The sequence below is a fragment of the Psammomys obesus genome, unplaced genomic scaffold, assembly GCF_907164565.1.
Source record: "Psammomys obesus unplaced genomic scaffold, mPsaObe1.curated_primary_1811, whole genome shotgun sequence".
Classification (NCBI taxonomy): Eukaryota; Metazoa; Chordata; class Mammalia; order Rodentia; family Muridae; genus Psammomys; species Psammomys obesus.
The window spans coordinates 983,348-1,006,505 of NW_026587216.1; the positions used below are offsets into that span (position 1 = coordinate 983,348).

A 23,158-nucleotide genomic window follows, 5' to 3' on the forward strand; every position below is an offset into this window, starting at 1 on the left:
AGCAACAATCCTGGGGTGGTATGGCCCATTGTGTTCAGTATCAGAATGCTACAAGCAAGCATTAGCTTTATTTTGAAATACTTTCAAGTATTTCTTATGGATGGAAGCCCTCTGCTGGCCACTGAGCCCATAGCAAGACCATGTTATTTTTCAATTGCTGGGAAAAGCTAAAATACTTTTATGTTACCAAGTCTACTTCGCATTGTATCATAGTGTTATAAAAGAAAAAAAGAGAGAGTCAAAATTCCCCTATGGCCCTACATCAAGGAATCATAGTGGGATATTTGCAAACAAACTCCAGAAATGATTGCTAGGCATTTCCCAACCAAATCCTTGAGACAGGGCTCAGAGACTTACTACTAACAAAGGGTCACAGAGTTGGAGGATATTGAAGAAAGTAGCTAAGAGCACTGCCCAGGTACAGTGTTCTTGTCTTTCTGGAAAATGCATAGAGCAGCATCCCCCCACACACACACACACACAACAGTGCAATCTTGAATACACTAGATAATACATATTCTGTGAAGTGCCAGGGGATCAGAGGAAAGAAATACAAGATGACATTATTATCTGACGTCTTCGTCATCACGTTCGTCATCCTCAGGGTCAGAATCTCTGATATCTCTTGAAATATATACAAGATTTTAATTAGCCCAACTTGCTCCAGTCTGAAAAAAGAATGAAGCGTCACATGCGTGTTTGTGTATGAGGTAGGAGTGAGTTTGGGAAATATTAGGTTTAGTAGCTGTATTCTTTTTGTTTCCACAAACACAGTACCTTTGAAATATTGAAATAAAAGTCTCCTTTTGAAACATTCAAAGGAAAAGACAAAAGCTGTATTCTCCATCCACTCCTTTCATGAACTTAGTGTTTCCTACCCACTTGAGAATTAAGAACAGTACTAAGCACACTGGGAAATGCAAAGACTGTGTGGGATGAAAGATTTCAAATTCTATGGGAGCTCATTTCCCAGATCATACTGTTCAAATGTTACCCTGAGTTATTTAGCTCTCAATAGAGGGTCCATCCATTCACACTCTCCTTTCTTTTACTATCGCAAGAATTGCTTTAGTATCAACATAGATATAAAATTAGTACTGATAGTAAGAAATGTCAGCATATGCCAATTAAACATTGTATTTATGTGATTTGATCCTAGCACCTGGGAGGCAGAGGTAGGGGAATCTCTGAGAGTTTAAAGTTAGCCTGGCCTAAATAGTTGCTTCCAGTCCAGCCAGGGCTACAAAGTAAGACTCTGTCTCAAACAAAGGAAATATAAAACAACACTGTAACAATCTGAAGAGGTGGATGCTGTAGTTCTTCCATCTTTATCAATAACAAAGTGGTCTAGAGAAGTAAAATTTACAGGGGCATTTCAAGAATTCATGTGGCAGTGGGCTCTTGGGTTACCTTGCTTCCGGCTTCCAGAACCACTCACCCTTAAGCCTTGAAAGAACTACATCGTCTCCATTCATCAGGGGTGGGGTCTGGAAATCTCCATCTTTTCTCTCCTCAATAGCTTTCGTGGAGATCTTCACATCTATTGTTCTATTGGGTTTTCCCAGCTCTTCATCCCTCAAGCACCCTTACTCTAGACATTTCTGATGCCTAAGCATCCAGTGCTCTTTGCAGTCTGTCTTTATTTCTGTAGTTTGTGTTGTAGTGTGGGCAGCTCAAGGGAAGCATTTGTAGTCCCCTGCATCGTCACGAGTGGGAAAGTATAGCTGTTAAAGGCATCTTCTTTATTTGCATATCTCACACTGACTTGTCATCCGGAGAGCATCATTTTTGTGTGTTCTCCTAGGTTTACTGTTTTATTCATTCAACCCCTAGTCTGGAAAGAACTGCTTAAGCTCTGAATACTCACCCAGGCAAAAAATACTGCTCCTGGACTTAGAAACATTATCCTAGAATCTTTCAGAACCCAAAGCACCGAAATGTGTTCTACTGGGTGACAGAAAACATTAAATAAAGTTTTTTTTTTTAAGAGGAGGCTTATAAATGAATGAATAAGTGAACAAACCAAATCAGGAGAGGAGGAAGAGACAGAAGGACAAAATGGGGCAGGATGAAGTCCTTTCCTAACAGAGAAGACACTGTGTACAGGATTACTTAATTCAGAGAGTAGAAACAGTTTAGGGAAATGATATAGGAAGCTGGAGAGCCTGAGAAATAAGTATTGGAGCAATAAAAAGAGGAATGTTTTCAAAGTAGCCACGGAAGAAAGTAAAAGAGGGTTGGTCGTAGAGCTCACTGTAGTATAAATTCACTGGCTGCTAACTCATTGTTGTCTGGCAAAATTGTCTATATAGAAATAGAACTACATTTCCTTCCTTCCTTTCTTCTTTCCTTGTTCCTCTCTTCCATTTTTCTTTCAGTGCTCAGAATCAAACACGGAGCCCTGCACCTGTTGGTCAAGTGCTCTAGAACTGATCTCTAGCCTTCCTCACATGCATTGGTGCTTTATAGCTGAATTCAGTGTGTTGTGGCCTGTGCTCTTTGTTGACTTTCAAGTGTAGGAACCAAAGCAAGGAATAATGTTCATTCTTTCAGTCTTTTCTCAATAGCAATCTAAGTGAGTGGTTGTTTAATAGGTTCTCCTTATTTATATTTTCAGTAAGGCATATAAGATAATAGAGAGGGAAATGCAGTTATTCACAATACCCTTCGTTTTCCAAAAGTATCATTTAAGTGAATCCTGGGATATGAGTTAGGTTTTAAAGTTTATTTGAAGGCCCGTTTCTTGAGCTTCTGGGTGTGGATACCCAGACAACTAGAATGTATCTAAGAGCTCTTCCTAGAAGCCTCATCTGTATTCAGACAGGTGTAAGTTTCCCACAAAGAATCACAAGGAGAATTTGAGGTTGTCCGGCATATTGAATTTCCATTCTGAGACAGAATACATAGATGATCACCTTAAAAGTAAAGAAAAAAAATGTTTTTGTTTTTACTCAGTTTCAGAAATTTTATCCTATGGTACTTAACTCTATAGCTTTGATCCTATAGCATCACAGTATATAATGATGGCTCACATGGAAGAGAAGGTCCCATCAGTTCATCATGTCCAACTGTGGGAGACAGAAAGAAGAGAATCCCAAGAGCCTTTCAACGAGATAGCCCGTGATATAAATTCTTTCCACTAAGCTTCACCTGTTATGGGTTCTAGATATGGACCAATGATGTAGCGTATAGCCATCTGGGGGCTATTCAAGATCCAAGCTACATCATCTAGAAAAAGATATTTTGGCCCATTGGTGGGCCGAGATGTTTTGCAATGCCTTTGACCAGTGGAGGTTCAATGTACAATGCTACGTGACTTACAGACTTAAGGGTCAGTTATTATGAAGCATGGTGCCCAGTGGAAGGCTGGAAGGACTTGAATGTCCTCAGGGCTGCTTCTTACAGAGTCCCTGGTACTGACTTCTCACTGTAGCTTCCGCTTTGACTCCACAGTTTGCACCCCAACAAAGCCGTGCAACCTGCAGCAAGTCCTGTCCTGTGTCACTCCATCAGCTCAGCCCTCATCTAGTCTTCCCACACTCTAAACACAGCCAGTCCTCTTACCTGGAAACAGTCATGCTTTTTTCACTACACTCAAAAGTAACCAGACAGTCCCCAGAAGTTACTAGGTCTGCCCTATCCATGAGCATCATTGTAGCACAGTACCCAATGCAGAGGAAACATAGTTAACACCAAACTGAAAGCACAACCCTCATCAGGCTCATTTCTAAAGATCTGTATGTCTTTTTATAAGAGACGTTAAGATGTGTCCTTTAGCTTTAGTGGCTGACGTCAGGGATTGTGGCAATGCCCCTGCTAATGATTTAACTTTGGGAAATTTTGGCCCTGGACATTGTTTCTCATCCACAGTTTAAGGGTCCAAGCAAATTGATCCTGGAATGCCAAACAAAAGTTGAAGGAGATGAGTAAGCACCAGTCTTCAAATCTGGGGAATAGAATAGTAGGACCAAAGAAGAGTAACACTCATGACTATGTTGCCCTTGAATGTGCCAGGACACTTTCTCCAGTGAAGTCCAAAAGAAATGGAAGGCCAACCTAGGAAAAGGTGAGGTGAAGACAAAAGCAGTATTTGTCTTAAATCATTTCCAATATTGTGTGGAGAATAGCCATGCCTTAAAAAAAATAAATAAAGATTTCTGTTTCTTTGGCCAGTTTTTTTCCTACATGTTTAAATTCCTAATTGTGCACACAGTCTTAGTCACTACATTTTCATGTGCAAGCAATTAAGACTCATTAAGAGCCCTCCCCCATGGAAGGTTTTAGTCTCCATCTGCCACAAATAAGATTCCTCAGAAACATGTTTGAAACAATGTCAAAGTGCTGTGCCTTTTGTTGGGACTGCATTCACATAACATTTCAAATGGTGTAAATGAACATTCACAGTAAGATCAACAGCTGGTCAAAACAAGACATCAAAGCAACTGGTGAAATGTGGAGGGGGGAAGGTTTTCTGTTGTTTGTTTGTTTCTCAGTAATATAACAGAAACAAGTAAAAACAAGAACCAGTGTTTGATAAACCATTCCTCAGACACATTTCACTCATAAGTATTTATCTTATGATTCCTAGCCCATAGGACAGAGCAAAAGTAGTATCAAGGAGAAAAACAGAAAATTACTAAATGTAATTTAGTAATTTAGTAATTTTGTAATTTAGTAACAAACACACTTTTTGTTTGTTGGTTGATTGGTTTGATAAGTAGAATACAGTACCTCACTCCAGCAGCACATAGACTAAAATTGGAACAGTACAGAGAAGATTAGCATGGTCCTTGTACAAGGGTGGCATGCACATTCGTGAAGCGGTCCATATTTTGCAAACTGGTTCTCTGACATAAATCTGAACTGAAAAGAGAAAGAGAGAAAGAGAAAGAGAGAGAGAGAAAGAGAAATAGAGAAACAGAATACAGAACTAGAGGACTGAATGCTAAGAATCTCATTTAAGAATCAACTCAAGGGCTGGAGAGATTGCTCAGAGGTTAAGAGCACTGGATGTTCTTCCAAAGGTTCTGAGTTCAGTTCCCAGGAACTACGTACATGGTGGCTCATAATTATCTATAGTGAGATCTGGTGCCCTCTTCTGGCATGCAGGCAGAACACTGTATAAACAAATCTTAAAAAGAAAAAAAAATCAACTCAAGATGGGGAAGGATGGGTGATTTAAATAACAGAATGAGTTAACGTCAAGACAAAGTTATGTACAAATAAATGAAGGTTTATTGGAAGCAGAAGAGGAGTGGGAGAGAAAGAAGGGAAAGTGCAGACAGAGAGAGAAAGGAATGAGAGAGAGAAAGACCAAAATGTCTGGATTTTATAGTGAAGGCCCTCTGGGTGAGGGGAAGTCCCGCCCCTGGGCTAGGGAATTCAGGGTAGAGGGTAAGGTATCCCAGCCATGCCCTGCAGCAGGTAAGGACCAAGGGGTGCCTGAAACCAAACAATGGGTTCATAAAGTACTTTTCACACAAGGGCAAAGACCTGGGTTTGGGCATTGTGGTCCATGCCTGTAATCCCTGCGCTGAGACAGTGGAGACAGGAGGGCTTGGGAGACAGGCAGTCTATGCACACCGATGAGCTCCAGGCTTAGTGAGAGACACTGTCTCAACAAAAGCAAGGTGGCACTGAGAGGGGTGGCACACACCTTTAATCCCAGGGCTTGGGAGGCAGAGTTAGAGGCCAGCCTGGTCTACAAAGCAGATGTCAGGACAGCCAGAGCTATGTATGCAGAGAAACCCTGTCTTAAAACAAAACAAAAAGCCAAGGTGGAGAATGAAGAAGACACTAGACACACATATGAACATATAAATACAGATACCACACGTGCCACACACACATCAAGCAGATATTTATCATCACTACAGCCAGAAACCATTTCTACATTTAAAATATATATATATATAAAACAAGAAATAGAAGCTAACACCTGGTTAAATTAAGACCCAAAATATACTAAGTTATGTACACAAACAAGTATAGGTGAAATGATCACTCTAGAGTTCAGCAAAACTAAAGAGGAAACCGCTGACTTTTCTTGGGGTTTTGGGAAATAAAGTATCACAGATGAGACATGTGCTGTGTCTGCACAAACAATACAGTGTCCTGTGTTCCCTGCCTCACTTGCGTGGGAGCTTGAAACACACCAATCCTGCTTACACAGCAGACCTTCATTTCTGTATCTTGGGTTATTTTGTCTATCAGCCTCTTAAGGGTTTAATAAAGGGAAATGTTTTGGAATCACTGGATGAAAGGCTCTACAAAAGTTCAAAGTATTGTTGTTATTTTGGGCCATCACACCTGCAGGTTTAAAATCTTTTGTGCAAACCGAAGCCCGGTGCTCCGGCACCCAGCTTCAAAGAGGAGCTGGCTTGGACATGTGACAGATTCTCTTGGGAAAACTAGCAGAGCCACTGCCACCCACTCACTCTGTTTGTGCATAAACATCAAATGGTAACAACCTCTGCTTGGGCGATCTGAAGCCAAATAGGGAAGATCTAGTGGATGAGGTGGGGCGAAGGGCTTAGAAATAGTTAAATAAAAGGAAGGGGACATAGAAATGGAGATTTGTACTTGCAGAGAATATTCTCATTAAGGAGGAACAGGTTTTATTTGTTGTTGTGGTTGTTTGTTTGTTTGTTTTTAGAAGAGAAGCACTCAACTCTGGCATCAAAGAAGTTACTTCCCTTCTAAGTGTCTTTAGCAGCCAAATAAATGTGCTGAGCTTTGAGGCTACTGGTCTACAAACCTGTCTGTTAATTAATTAAGCATCCCCCCCCACACACACACACACACAAATTCAAAGCAAAACAAATGAAACAAACAAACAGCACCCTCCCCAAAAAAATCCGAGAGTAAAGGAAAATAGATCAGAGGTAAAATCAGTGTCCAGATACAGCGTGTAATAAAGGTGCTGAGCTAGTGAAACAAGCTTTGTATAGTTCCTTAACTATCTTTGTATAGTTAAGATATGGATGTACAGACTCCTGATTGTATGATTCAGACAATTAGATGGAAAATACTTCTGAGAATGTGTTAAACTTTGCAATTCTTGCTTGTACATGTGGGGTGAAAACAGGTGAGTTCTGGATTCCAATATCACGTGTAATACTACTTGCCCTCAGTGCCCAGATGACCTGCACTTAATTTATGAGAAAGTGTTCCACACATCAGATGTTGCAGGAGACCAAGACTCATGAATATTTTTGAGAAAGCGTCTCTCTCTGTAACCCAGACTATCCTGGTACCCAATGTGTGGCCCAGGCTTGCCTACAATCCACACTGATTGCCCTGCCTCAGTCTCCGTAAGTGCTGGGTTTGCAAAGGACTATAATCCCCGGCTAGAACTCATGATGCCACCTGTAATTCTTTGGACTGAAAACCTTTAAGAGGTATTCTGCTTATCCTTAACCTCTTGAAAGAGTGCAGCCATCATCCCAATGGCTCCGGTAGTCCCGAGCCTCTGCTTTCATTTCACTTGTCATTCACAGAGGTGCCTAAGAGCAAATGGTCCATGAAGGACTTCTTGCCTCTACCGTTAAAAAAAAAAAGACTGCTGGGTGGGGAAACGGTTCAACCAAAGAGGGCTTGCTTATTACGCACACACTTTGGGCTAGGTCCCTAGAAACACATACACACCCTAAGCCTGGCACATCTATTGCTGCCATGTTGTCTCTGTCAGTTTGCATGGCCAAAACAAAATACCACAGATTGGGTAACTTATAAAGAATGGAAAATTATTTTCACATACTTCTAGAGGCTGGAAAGTCCAAGAGCAAGGCACTCACTTCAGATGGAGACCTTCTTATTGCATCCTAAAATGGTGGGAAGTGGAAAGGCCAATAATAATGATAATGATAAACCTACCCCTTCACTCTTCTTATCAGGCCACTTTCTCCCATCCCTTCCATTCCCAAGGAATAGCTATCATGGTGTCATTACTATTTCAAAACCCTTCCTCTTGTTACTTTTTTTTTTTTTTCTTGAGACAGAGTTTCTCTGTGTAACAGCTCTGGCTGTCCTAGAACTCGAACTGTAGATCAGGCTGGCCAAGAACTACCAAAGATCTGCCTGCCTCTGCCTCCCAGGTGCTAGGATTAAAGGTGTGCACCACCACCACCCACACTCTCTCAATACTCTTAACATCGACATCCCTGGATTTAGGAGAGGGCACATTCAAACTGTAGCATAGCTCAATGGTAACTTCTTGATGTCACCAGGCTTGGCCTTATTCACATCTTTCTTTATCTTTTGCTTCTTTATTGACCAACAAAATTACCAAACTATTAAATCTAACATGCAACTAGAACACATTAACTCAAAATAAAAGTAGGCAGTTCGAGGCTAATTCACCTCTCAAAGTACAGCTGAGGTACTAAAGATCTAGAGAATGTATTTTGTTTGTGCAAGTTCTTGACTGTTCTGGGGTCTCCTCACTGTTTTGGTTTTTGCTGTTATAAATTGCAGGATTGCTGAACGTGAATAAGTTGCTAGTATATCCAGAGTTAATAATCTTAATAATGATTTATCGTCAATCAAGAAATAAATGTGTGTTTACTTTTGTGTTCTGAGTTTCAGAGAAACAAACAAACAAAAAAATAAGCCCTAAGAGCATGGCATGTTATAAGTATGTACACATTAACAAGAAACAGAAGCTCTTTGGTAGTCACAAGACTACCAAAATATAGAGATTGTCATAACACTTTTGAGACAGCAGAGACCGAATCAGGCTAATTAAGCAGTGATGGCTTTCAACCAACATGATACTCCCGCTAGGCTTGAACATTCCTCAAACTGGTGATCAGTTTGTCTGAGAAGAGAGTGTGAAGGAACCATCATCAGCCAGCTGAAGGCCTTTTCACACAGCACCATCTGCTTTTAGAAAAGAAGGATGGTCACAGGTGAGAACTGATGGCTCATTTGGCACCTGTCATTTCGAGTCACGGCACTGAGCAGAACTAAAATCCCACCCCGCTCACTACCACCCTATCTAACTTCTATTCGGTAATTTAAGCATGATTTTCCTCTGTAAAACGGGAAAAAAAAATAGCATCCAAGAGCTAGCTCTTTCATCATGATATATCATTATTATTTTTGTAAAAACCCTTGCTTCTGATTTACTGCTGTTGGTTTCTTGACTTATATTCTGCTAAGAAATTAATAAGAGGCGTGTCAAGTCAAATGTGACACTCTTCTCTAATGAGAGGACATTCTTGACACCATTTGTTATTTTCAGCTTTCAACAAAGAGTTAAAAGAAAATTCGGGCTCCTGTGGTTAGGCATCCTCTCCAGTTGGCAGAAGTCTTTATGTGGACTTGATGGTTGCCCAGAGCAACAAAATATTAGGGACCGAAACAAGCTCAGGGACTCAACTGTGTAAGTGACTCAGACTGAGCTGCTCCACTGAAGCCCATACTTAGCTAGAGCAGGTATGTACCTCTGCCTGTCTGTACTGCTGCGTCCCTTCAACATGGAAGCCAAGCCAAGAGTGAAATTATTAGAAGACAGTATTCTTCCTTCAGCATGTCTCATTCTCGAAGGCTCGTTAGGCCAAATAAATAAGTAAATAAATAGATAAATAAATAAATAAATAAATAAATAAATAAATAAATAAATAGACGAAATGAGAAGACTGATTGGAACTTTGAAGAACATCTAGCAAGAACATGATGAAAACTCGATAAAAATTCAGCGTAAGAGCTGCCATTCGACACCAATTATCTCTTTGGAGTTAGCAGAAACAGCCCACAGAAATCAATACCCATTGCTTTCTCTCTGTTGGAGCCAGACATTTTAAACTATGATCTGAATTAAAATGTGGACTTTTTTAAAGTTGTTGTTTTTTTTTTTTTTTTTTTTCTGTTCCCAAACTTCTTAAATCCTGAGGTCATCCCTTCTCCGGTTCCGTCAGTCTGGCTCAATGATACCAATTACGACAGCTTGTTAAGGGAGTTATTAACATCCAGGAGCTGTGTCTTTTGCTCCTATTTGGGTGTTGCCTAGAACAAGAATTGTAATGGAAGCATTAGCCAAGTCTTGTTACTTGAAGCTCTTCTTCTTTAGCTACTTAACTAGGCCCCATGTTAATTACGTGTTTGGTCGGTGGTGTTTTTAATCCCCACTACATGTTCCTCTCACTTGCAGTAAACAGTATCATGCTAGCCAGAGTCATTATGTTACTTAACTGTTTTTCACCGATGCTTGCTGCGTGCCCTCATGAGAAGGAACTGGCCTGTCAGCATGCTGAAGTTGTGACTTGAAATGAATGTTCTGTTTGAGTGGTGTGATTGGAAAGCTAGTCCTAAACTCAAGAGGTTCACCATGGCGACTCTCATCTGGGCAGCCACAGCAGCTGTTTGGTTGGAGATCACTCGCTTGCAAATGCCTCTTTCCATATGATCTGGGGTAGGATTGAACCCATATATGTTACTGGATGTGTGGAACACATGTGCCCCTGACAGATGATTTGGCTGACCTTGAAAGCTACAGCTGTTTAGTCACTGTTGAAAACAAAGTTACACAAGTGGTTTACCAGGCTTAGTATTTAACCATTTTATGCTCAACCGTAGAACTACTAAACCTTCAGGGGAAAACTGTCATTGTGCATACAAAAGGAATGGAGTAGCATCGTGGGCATGAGTGCTATTACTAGTTTTCTATATCTTTGATAAAGCTGAAATAAGACTCTGTGTTACAGGATATTTTTCAAAGTACATGTGGCTTTGTTTTGCTTTGTTATTAAAAAATTAATGAAGAAAGCCACATTGACTTTAGTTTCTTTTCCACTCAAACCGAAGACAGTCTGTATTCTCCTATGAAGATCAAAGCTCTGTGTGTGTGCTATAGAATGTGTTCCCTGCTTAGGTGTTACATTATGGCAGGCTAAAGTTGTGTTCAAATAAGAATCTGTAGGTGATCTATTTTTCTTGGGGTACTGTTCTCGCTACACTTTGGTTGAGCTAGAATAAAAGACAGCTGAGATTTTTAATATTTATGTCAAAACAACAATTTGTTAGGCTGTGGGTACAATTCAATGAAAGCGTGCTTATGTGAAGTTTTGGGTTGATTCCTAGCTCCACCACAGGGTTGGGAGGAACAAAAACAAAAACAAAATCACAGCGAGTTGTATATCTTAAATATATACAATAAAATGAATTAAGAAATGTAAATTCTGGTATGATGACTTATCCTATAATCCCAGAGAAGAAAAGGCAGGACTGGTATGAATTTAAAGCTGATTTGGGCTAGAGAGTGAGTTCTAAGTCATCTGGGTTATAGACTGAAACTCTATCTCAAAAGAAAGGAAAATGTTTATTTCCTTCATGGTGTTTTAATCAAGCCAGAAGATTATTTTCTCTTTCGTGTGAAGAGACCCCTGAATGGAAAGTCTTAAGACTGATTACTATGGACCCAGGTTCTTCCAGATATTTCCTCATCACTTGATTATGGGTTCTGTCCTTGTGGTCCAAGGTGACTGTCTGAGTCCATGCCTTCACATCTAAGTGGTCGCCAGCAATGTGGAGGAAGGGAGAAGGAACAAGACTCCTCTCTGGAAGACATTCCCAGGAGTCCCATGTAATGTTAGAATTTACTCGACTGCAAAGGCATCTTGGTAGAAAGTCAGTTTTTCCCTGGCAACCCCCTAATTCAAGGATTTCAGTTTTCTTTAAGCCAACAAACCTTCATCCAGCTTTACCGCCTCTCTTTACCACCCCGTCTCTCTCCAGTTCCTTGTCATCCTGGTTTTTTTTAACCTGTCTTGGAAAGCCCCAGTCCTCACTGGGGCTGACAATCTGCCCTTTCCATCATCTTGTTATATATATGATCTCCTGGGCCAAAGAAAAATAAGACTTTTCACAGTATCAGATGACTGGGACACTTGACATTTGGCCTTCACTCTCGATCTCCCATTCACTGTGGGCCTTGTTCACATACGCCTATACCCCAAGTCCCCTGCTGCAGTTACAGTGAGCCTCCACTTGCCACATTTTCTGTGCCTTCTTCTTGACCTCTCCACCCATTTCTCAGTAAATACTTATTCAGTTTACTTTAGGGGACCTATTCTATCCCAGATCTCACAGTCTCCTCTGAATGTACGTCACCACCCTTCCTGGATTGCCTTCCTCACCTCTCCTAAAAAGAAATCCTCTAGGTATTTTTGATGTTTCCATCCCTTTTAACAGTTGCATTTCATACTACTGTGGAAGCAATTCCCCTAAATCACATCACTATGAAGACAATTCTTTCTCTTTCTCTTCTAGTGATTTTCAGATTTATTCTTGCAAAAGCCCAGAATCATATTCCAAATATGAGCCAAACTGAACTCACTTCCTTCTTTGCCAATGTGGGTATTTTCCTGCCTCATGTAATGTTGTATTTCTATGCTAGATTTAAACACAGAAGCCATATATACCCCCACCAAATCAATATAGTTAGAATTTTTATTTTCTAAGTATTTCCCAGCTCTGTTTTTCTCTGTAACATACAGGTGCTTCCCTAGCTCTGGTGCCTGCCACTTCTTCCCAGAATTGCAGCAGTGGTACCTAGAGCAGTATTTTTTAAACAGTTGTAGCTAATATTTTATCTTTCAGAAAAAATAGAAAATAGTAATGTACAAGGTCACACCTAAGGCATCAAGAATAAGTCCGATAAAAGCCTCACTACACACATACATGTTGGCAGGAAAGTATATTTCTTATGACAGATCCAAAAATTAAACAAACAAACAAACAAACAACACAGAAAAACACATATGTCCAGTCTCTGGTTAGCACTTCTTTCTGCTGCTGTCTGTGCTGCAACTACATCCTTCTCAAAAATCTCTGAAAGTACTCTTCTCCTGCTTAAAGAAAATAAAAATAATAAACTGATTTGATGAAGGTGCATATGTATTCCATGCTTGAATCTGATCAGAGTGGCTCACTGTCAGCCACAGAGAGAATCTAACGTCCTCAGTATAGCATGATCTATAAGGCCCCTGCTTGCCAGGTACCTCCACTCTGGTTCTTATCTCACTCCTCAGTGCTATGACTTCTCCATCCACTCACAATGTCTCATATTTCTCTTTCTACTCATTTCCTCATATCCTGTTATCTAGAACTCACTTTGCCTGGCTTAATACATTGCACCATGGGATGAGGGGGCACCTAAAATGCAAGCTCTGCCCCACTAACCAGGCTGAGTCCACCTATTGCCCCGACTTGGGTGCTTGATGGCCTTGCTGGTCAAGCTAACTCCAGCATCACACTGATGAACGTACCCCACAGGTTGTTCTGGGCCTGTGTTCTCAAAAGCCCTATACTACATCAATTCTATGGTTGTGTCTTCATCATAGAGGGTGCTGAGTCAGCACCGTGCCTGACCTCCAGGTTTTCTGTAGACTGGAAGTAAAGGCAGTCCGCTACGTCTTCCATTACTCATCATGGGGGTCCGAGGGATGACTCAGTAGCATGCAAAAACAAAACACAGCGTCTAGAAGCCAGCATGGCAAATGTTCTCCTCCTACACTGCACGGAAAACTGGGGTGGAAATGCACTACTCAGCCGCTTAGATAGATAAAAATGAGCCAAGAGAAGTAGCTGATGGGTAGCTCTGCCTGTATGGTCAGCCCACCGACTCAGAAGAAGACTGTGAGAACCAATGACACGGCTGTATTTGTTTCGCTGGTGAATATTTTAAATAACTCACAAACTCACACGGTCCTGTAAAAGAAGAGTAGTCTTACCGTGGTCAATAAAAGTTGGCCTTTCCCCTAACATGTCCTGGCCAGTGGTTGAGACCACTGTTTATTCAGCTTTGTGGAAACCCTGGAAAAACATGTCTGTGTTCTGACAAGTGTGCAGCTACGGGCCAGGTGCAGAGTGTCGCTGTATAAAGGGTCAAGTCAAGTGGTGTGTGTGTGTGTGTGTGTGTGTGTGTGTGTGTGTGTGTGTGTCCCCATCCATCCATTTTGTCGTTATGACTTGGGCTGCGGCTGTATCTCTCTGACCTCTTCCCCGTGAATGACTAGAACCCCAATAGGTATTCCCACCGTCTTCCTTAGCTTCCTTCCCTCCACGTTTCTTCTTCCTTTGCTCAAGACGGGAAGATAGACCCAATAATGACTCCCTTTCATGTGGTGGGCCAGTTCTGTTGCGCTGTTTCACAGTCTTGGACCAAGGGCCACCTCAGTCGTCAACACAGAGCCCTGGACTGGGAGACTAATGAGAAAAGCAGAATTCTTTCAAGTAAAAGGAAGTGGTTTGTGTTGTGGGGAGAAACTTGGAAAAGGAACGACATCGAGAACACTAAGGGCTCTATTTTCCTCACCCCCTCCAGCTGGGTTAACACATTTCAAAACATCCAGGCAATTGAGTTAATTCCATCAAACAGCTAGTCAACGCAGTCAAAAGGAAGGGAAATAAACAAATGGTTTTAGGAATGACTGGCTTAAATTTCTGCAGCCTTGATCTTACTCATTTCTAGGGAATAAGTTCAACTCTAAGGAAATGTAAGCATATAATCTGCAAACCGTTTACAAACTAAATTAATAAAAAGGATTTTAAAGTGTATATTCAAGATATACACATGTATATGTATATCCTCGAGTGTCATTAGCATAGGTCAAAATAATACAATAGGTACAGGCCTGGATTATAGTAAAGGAAAAGACTAAAATTAATAGAAATTAATTTCTTTTTTTTTCCCTTTTCACTCTCTCTCCTTTCACATAGTCCTACCCTGTGCCACTCTGTTCTTACCTGTCTACCTAAAAATAATAACTGTCGAGTGACATGCTAAAGTCAGACCCACTCAGAGAAATTGAAGGCAGTTTTCCCCAGTGGTTATTCTGTAAACGTGTGTATTAGCTGGGGTTGTCAAGAGGAACAAAACTGCTAGATTAAATATAAATATTGAAAGGGATTTCACTAGGCTGGCCTCTAGGCTGTGGTCCTGGTATTCCAGAAATGGCTGTCTCCTGATGCAAAGGTTGAAAACCTGGCAGTTGTTCAGTCTACGAGGCTGGATGTCTCAGAAGTCGGAATTTGTTGCTGAAGTCCTGGAGGGTTCCTGGAGAGCTACTGAACTAACATAGGTGAAGGGATGATACCTCAGCAACAAGATAGATGAGCTTGCCAGCAAGAGTGAGGGCAAGCAGGCAAAAACCAGTTTTCTTCTTTCATGTCCTTTTATGTGGCTGCCACCAACTGTGGTCTAGACTTAGGGTGGGTCTTCCATCTTTGAATAATTTGATAAGAAAATCCTTTACACATTTGTTAAAATATGTTCATAGCAGCTTTATTCATAACAGCCACAACCTGGAAACAACCCAGATGTCCCTCAATGGAGGGATGGATACAGAAATTGTGGTACATTTACACAATGGAGTACTACTCAGCAATTAAAAACAAGGAAATTATGAAATTTGCAGGCAAATGGTGGGATCTAGAAAAGATCATCCTGAGTGAGGTATCCCAGAAGCAGAAAGACACACATGGTATATACTCACTTATAAGTGGGTACTAGACATATAATAGAGGATAAGCCTACACAAATCTGTACACCTAGAAGAAACCAAGCAAGGAGGAGGACCCTGGGTAAAACGAGCAATCCTTACTCAGAAAGATAAACAGGATGGACATCGGAAGAAGGAGAAAACAGGAAACAGGACAGGAACCTACCATAGAGGGCCTCTGAAAGAGTCTACCCAGCTGTGTATCAAAGCAGATGCTGAGACTCATAACCGAACTTTGGGCAGAGTGCAGGGAATCTTATGAAAGAAAGGGGAGATAGTAAGACCTGAAGAGGACAGAAGCTCCACAAGGAGAGCAACAATACCAAAATATCTGGTCACAGGGGTCTTTTCTGAGATGGATACTCCAACCGAGAACCATTCATGGATGTTACCTAGAACCCCTGCAGAGATGTAGCCTGTTGGCAGCTCAGTATCCAAATGACTTAACTAGTAATGGGAACTGAGACTGTCTCTGACATGAACTCAGTGGCTGGCTTTTTGACCACCTTCCCCTGAAGGGGAGCAGCCTTACCAGGTCACAGAGGAGGACAATGTAGCCAGTCCTGATGAGACCTAATAAGATAAGGTCAAATGGAAGGGGAGGAGAACCTCCTTTATCAGTGGACTTGGAGAGGGACATGGGAGGGGATTAGGGAGGGAGGGCAGGATTGGGAGGGAATAAGAGAGGGGGCTACAGCTGGGATCAAAGCAAGTAAACTGTAATTAATATTAAAAAAATTTTAAAAAAGCAAAAGAAAGAGAAAGAAAGGAAAGAAAGAAAGAAAGAAAGAAAGAAAGAAAGAAAGAAAGAAAGAAAGAAAGGAAAGAAAGAAAAGAAAGAAAGAAAATCTCTTACAGGACTGCTACTGAGCACCTTGGGTTTTAGTTGATTGCAAATGTAGGTCAGATTGACAGCCAACATTAACCATCACAATGTGGATGCAATATTTAAATTCCAACAGGCACATTTCAGGTTCTACTACCTGAGAATAACAAGTGATTGTGTCCTTCAAATAACCTCAGCTCCATTTCCTGTCCCCTCTGTGTTCTGTTATTTTTTTTTAATTCTTTTTTCCCTTTCCATCTTTCCTCTATATCTATACATTCCATTCTTTTTCCAAGTCTTTTTTCTTACTTTTGTCATTCCCAGCTCTCTGATCCCATGTTAATAGTTTGGATATTAACCCTCCTCCAGCGAACCCATGTTTAAGACTGTTGTTTCCTCTGGCTGCTGATAATTTGGGGAAATGGTACTTTTGGGATTTAGGGAGGGGCTGTGGAGGGTGTTAAAGGACTAAGGGGCACATCCTGGAAGGTGTCACAGGGTCCAGAGTCTTAGCTTTCTCTCACCATCTTTCATGGTCCTGAACTGGATGGTTTTACACACATGCCTACCACTGTTTTCTGCTTACTACAAGCCCAAACCATCAAGGTCAGTGGGTCAGAAGAAAACCCACCATTCATTCCCCTCACCACCTCTTCAGTTCACAGTGCAGCTGCTCCCAGGAGCTGACTCTCAATCATGTGTCCATCCTCATCTCTACTTCCCTAGAACTCCTCACCTCGGTTAGACATGGCAGCCAGCTTTAATCACCAGAGAGGCTAAGTATAAATGAGAATAGCCTGGGTCATTCTGCTTCCATACAGAAAATGCTGTAATTCTAAAAATGGATTTCATTCCTGACAAATAGCTCACAAATTAGGTTATTTTTGAGCTTTAGACAGTCTCCAGTGAAAGATGTCAACCTCTCTTTCTCTCTCTGTCTCTCTCCCCCCCCCCCCCCGTTACCAGTAACTAAGCTTTAGGTGGCAGATAAAAGCCAAATGCAGATCTGTGAGACTTAAACTTAATGCAGTCCTGATGTGCAATTCACCGGTAGTAAATGTGATAGAGTGCCCCATGATATAGTACTTTGAACACAACCATATCCAGCTGAAGTGATCATATTTTGAACTGTCCAGAAGAGGACAACATAGTGCCATCTCTTTGAATCAAGTCTGCTCCATGGCTTTTCCTGGAAATAGCCGAAGGGCTTCTGAAACAGATTCCAGAGCCTCAAGCTATTGGCAATAAAGAAGCATCCTTTCCTCATGTGATAAATCACAGCACTCCCTCATCAGCACATGGTAGCGCCCTAACTTGATCAGCCTGATTACCAGAAATAAGTAAAGAAAAATAAAGCCACGCTTACACGGATGCTGGTGGGCCAAGCTGTAAAGTATTGCAAGCTCATCAGAACTCAAGAGACGTGAAACTTCCTCTTGTGCTTAAAGGGAACACAGCGTTGCTCTCAGACCTCCATCTTTTGCTTGTTTGTATGCATGAGCTCTCTCTTGTTCTGGAGACAGGTCCTATGCCTATCCCATCTGCTTCCCCCCCCCACCCAGTTGGTTTACAGCTTGCTAAGACTTCTTCTATAGCCCAAATTTACTTCAAGCCATCCGTATATGACAATAGTGATAATAATAATGATGATTTTGTAATTCTTGACACCATTTAGCATAGTTGAAATTTCCTATTTACAATTGCAGTTAAAACCTACAAATTTATAAGTATAATTAAGTAACCATCCATCGCTGTGATGTAGTGCAGGTTTGTTAGCCACTGATGAGTCCACACATTGCCTGCTTTGGTGTTAGATATTCATACCCGGTCCACTTACCAAGCAGAAAATCTTTAAAAAAAATTTTTTTTTGAGAGTTTCTTATGAGTCAGGCACTACACAAAGGTTCTTGAGAATACAATCATGACCCCAAGCAAGCATTATCCCTGTCCTTAGTCCTCATGATTAGGGGTAGGTCAAGGGAAAGGTACACAAATAAAGCAGTAATAGTATTGACTATAATATTCTCAACTGAAATATGCCCCATTAAGAAAAATTTCTGAATGATCATGAAAATTAAAAAAAAAACAACTTAGTATTCCCATGTTCCAGCAGTCTCTCAGAAAAATATATACTAATGCATATACTAATGCATATTATAATGGAGGCTATGAGAAATTTCCAGAGGCATAGTAGAACACACACACACACCCCAACATGCTCACACACACGTGTGTGAAATGTGTGTGTGTGTTATCTTAGTCTCAAGACTTTGAAACTAACTGCCCAGATGGCAGTTAATACATGCTGATTTAAACTTAAATCTTTATTGGGAATCTACTGTTCACTTGTGATAGCCAGCAATATGAGAATACAATTTTGCCAGACTACTCTGAGTTATAGTCACTCTTGGTTCCAAATCTGTTTAAAAAAAAAAAAAAACCCTAAGGGTGGAAGGAGAAAGCCAGTGTTTACTCTCATCTTTCAACTAACCTGTATCACCACAGGGAACCAGCCCTAGGAGGCAACATGGAGACCATAAGGACTATCCTTTCAAACTCTGAAAATTTCCAAACCCCAGTCCAGTGTTGGTCAAATGCTTTACAACCTCTATTTGTCCCCAGGCAGTTGCTTGTGCCTGGAATTCCTGCTCCAAGGTTCCCTTGTGGTATTTTTAATGGTGTTGTTTGATGCTGTAGCCAGCTTTTCTGTGGTTTGAGAGTTAAATGGCATGCAGTGATGTGGTGTGCTGTAATAGCTCTTGGAGGAATGTTAAGACAAATTAAAGTTCAAGTGAGATAGCACCTGAAGGAACCTGGTCCTTAAAAAAAAAAAAAACAAACAGCACCCTAACATTATAGAAAGGCTTAGCAGTTCCCAATTAGCTGTTAATTAAGAAGAATTATCTTCCTATTGATCAAACTGATGTTTGCAACTGTCTTCATTACTCAAAGGCAGAGTTCAATGTCCTTGCCCGTCTAGTTCTTTCCTGCTTGCTTTTCTGCCATATATATATATATATATATATATATATGTGTATTAGTTTAAGAAAAACTATTACTAAGAGGGATGAGGGTATAATTAACAGCTTGAATTAAAGCATCTATGCTGCTGAATTGATGATGGCCAAGTTTGAGCATATCACTGCTATCAGATAGGTCTGATGTCAGCTACTCATATTCTGACACTCGGGTCCAAACCGAGCAAACTCACTTCAGAATTCCATAGCTAAACCAAGGTCAGCTTTTCCTTGGAGCGGTGGTTCTACATCTGTGGAAATGTGATTTGAATCACACAGCATGGTTTTACAGTAATGAAAATATTTTCGTGCCGTTTAATATAAAACCAACCCTCCAAAGTGTGAGTGCGTGCGGCTGGGTGTGGTGGTGCCTGTCTGTAACTCCAGCACTCTGGAGACTAACGCAGAAAGATTGAGAGTTCAAGGTTGGTCAAAGCTAGATAGTGGGATCCTGTCTAACAAATAAGGAGGGTGGGGTACGGCTGAGTGTGAGAGCACTTGCCTAGCAATTTCAACCCCTGGGACTAGTCCAGTCTGCTTTTATGCATCTGCCCATGCATGTATGCACTTGTTTTGCTAAATGGTTTTGACCAATATTCCGTTAGCTCTATAGTAGGACTATGAAATAAACTGTTATGAAGTTTCTCTTTAGAAGTCCTCGCTGATAAAGGGCCTATTCTAGGAGGAACAGGATATTTGTAAAATATTATCAATAACCAGTTACCACAATAACAAGTAACTTATCTTAGGGGATTACTGTGCTGGTTCATGAACAACTTTTTCATTCTTCTGTGTCGTTGCTCTGTCTCCCATGGTGTGAGGTAAGGATCAGTTGCCTGTAATGGGGATAAGAAAACTAAAGCCTAGTGAAGGAAAACAAGAAGGGTTGAGGTAGAGTTTCAGGAGTGCTAGTTGGAATGGAAAAGGGAAGGCTTCCCCAAGTTCAGGCAGGAATCCTATATGCATATTTCTTTTCTGCTTCCCAAATATGTGTTCATCTGCTACTTCAAGTAAAACAGGGCCACCAAAAAAATCCCATCAAGGCAAAAGTTAGCAATTTGAGGATTTGGGCTGGAGGATGAATACCAATCCATTCCTCTGCTGAAAAAAAAAAAAAATCACTAAGCTAGAAATGAGGCAAATGGCCGCTAGGTTCAGGAGAAAAATCTCATAAGTAAATGCATGCTGGTCAAGTAACGGTGTGCAGAAGATCAAGCTACCCAAGTAGAGTTTTATCTGAAAAACAGCACCAGAAACAACAAAAACCTAGTCAACTCATAGTTACCTGGCTTTTATTAGAAACAAAAGTTTTAGCAAGTGAACTCATATTTAAAACACAGTTATTAGGGTTGAGATGGCTCAGCAGGTTAGATTGTTTGTTGCCAAACCCCAGTCTCAGGACCCACATTGTGGAAGGATAGAACCAGCTCATGAAAGTTGTCCTCTGATCTCCATGACCTCTCTTGTCTCTGTATCTCTCCCTGTATGTCTCTTTGCTGTCTCTGGTTCACTTTGCCTCTTTCTCTCTGTGTTTCTTCCTCTATCTCTCTCTTTGTATCTCTTTCTGTATGCATTTGTGTCTCTCTCTGTGTCTCTCTCTGTCTCTTTCTCACACACACAATAAATAAGTAAATAAATGTAAACCAGGCGTAAAATCACTAAAGTTCTCCCTACATTGTATATATTTGTATATTAGTTTAGGATTGTGGGGGCTAAACAGGCCCCTATGAAACTCTAAATGCCATTTTCAGAGAGAGAGAAGATGAAGAGAGGTTTAAATGGTGTCAAACTGATTTTCAGGGTCAAATTCAAGGTGAGCTTGTCAGTCACACCATGCTTGCAGTTTGACTAGTTGAGTCACCCCATCGCCAGCTCAGTGAAGAGCTCACAGTGCTCTGGCCGGCCGTGACTCTTACTGGTATGTCCCGAACCAGATCCATTTGATCCATTTAGGGATAATTGACCCCTCAGATATAAAAATGTATTGGGCCATTTTTGCTTTATTTTATCTTGTTTGGTCTCCTGACTCAAGTAAGAACTCAGATAAGTATCGCATCAATACACATACACACACATATGATTCTGTGTGCATCATATGTATATGTGTGTACACATGGGTACATGCAGAGCTCTCCCCTGTGAATGTGTGTGTAGAGGCCAGAGTTCAGTTTCTGTTACCTCTCCACCAGGCTTCTCAGTGAGACCAGAGCTCAAGGCTTCAACTGGACTGGCAGGCCAGACCTTCCAGCACATGGGGCTCTCAGCCCCGTATTGAGAATCCAGACTCGTCATGTTTGTTCAGCAGAGGAAGCAAGAATATGGCCCACCAAGAATCTTCCCAACCCCTCTTACAAGTCTTTCTTTTCAACTTTTCATTTTATTTTTTCATATTTCAAACACCATAAATGGTGTGTGTGGGGGGGGATGTGTTTTGTTTTGTTTTGTTTTGTTTAGAATATATACTGCAGTAGTCGTAGATACTTGCATTTAACCTTTGTGTGGGACTCTCATGTTTTTATCCCTTGGAGTTATATAGGTCAAAAACCTGAGAGAGGTCTGCATAGAGCATAAATCTAGGTTGACTACACTCTTTCCCGTGTTTCTGTTGATTTTTATTCAGGTAGATTCTTAACTCTGAAAATAAAGCACTGGGCAATTTGTTTTCTGCAGTTTCTCTGTAGGGAGCCTTGCCCAATTATATTATCAGTCTTGATCGTGCACGCCTCTCCTCTCTGCAGAACCTGAACAAGGAGAATCTTCAAATCTAATTGGAAAATGAAAGTATGGAAACCTTTGAAATGACTTGCACCAGACTAAGTGATTTGATTTGGAAGGCAGTGAGCCAGTGCACTTGCATTTCTAGAGGAAACAGCCGTGTTCCATCCCGTGAGGCCTGTAGTAATTACCTCCCATGCCTACAGCTTTTCTTTAATTGAACATTTTAAAACAGATAATAGACTTCCAACTTTCCGATTTTAAAATATGTCCCAGAGAGAAACAATTCATAGCAACTTCTTGAATATTGCATAGACATATTTTATGTGTGTAGAGACAAAGTTTATACTGTTTGCTAGCATACTAAAACTAGGGGAGTGTTTAATCTAAATATTACTAAGGTAGTGTTTTGTAATATATTTGTTGGGGAAAGCAAAGAGGTTTCCTCGAGTTGTTTTTATTCCAGTTTATCAAAGATCAGAACTAGAGTCATTAATTGATAAAATTACTTTTAAACCGATATTGTATTTCCGTTAACTGTTTGTAAAAGTACTTATTTCTATTAGAAGTGCCACATGATATTCTGGACATAGAATCATGGCAGTGAAAATAATGAGTTTTCAATTGGGGCTTGAGACTATGAGATACAGGGTATCTGCAATGATGGTGGAGTCATAGAGATGTAGGCGAAGGAACCCTTTGCATGCCTGGGATAGTTTCCTTGTTGTTATTATTGCTTAATTTAGTGGATTCCTTATGTCTCCAGGAAGGACTTATATACCTATTGAAAGCGAACGTAAAATTACATTTTAAATTCATCCATGCTATGAGAAAAAGGATATAGAGTTTTAGTAACCCAGTTTGTTGTTGTTGTTGTTAAATAAATCTCAAAAAAAGTTAATTTTCTCTTAATAGCTAAGCACCAGAAATAAGAAATATCTGACCTTTCCTTCTGCCTGCACACAAAATTCCAGAGAGGGGTAAGAAAGAATGGGGGGAGTGCAAGCTTGAAGCCAGCAAGCCCAGGCGGCCTTCTATACCTCACTTCAGCTTATGTAGGCAAAGCACTGGGCCTCCATGAGTTCCATGACCGTGAA

The 23,158-nt window shown here is 40.8% G+C and overlaps 1 protein-coding gene and 1 non-coding gene across 3 annotated transcripts in view; both read left to right on the forward strand.

Annotated features, from left to right (window-relative positions):
* Window positions 1-23,158, forward strand: part of Pde4d (phosphodiesterase 4D) — a 678,798-nt gene that overhangs the window by 517,592 nt on the left and 138,048 nt on the right. The gene's annotated exons all lie outside the window — the stretch shown is intronic.
* LOC129673778 (U6 spliceosomal RNA) lies at window positions 4,728-4,835 on the forward strand. The gene has a single exon (XR_008719710.1). It is a non-coding gene; the product is annotated as a U6 spliceosomal RNA (small nuclear RNA).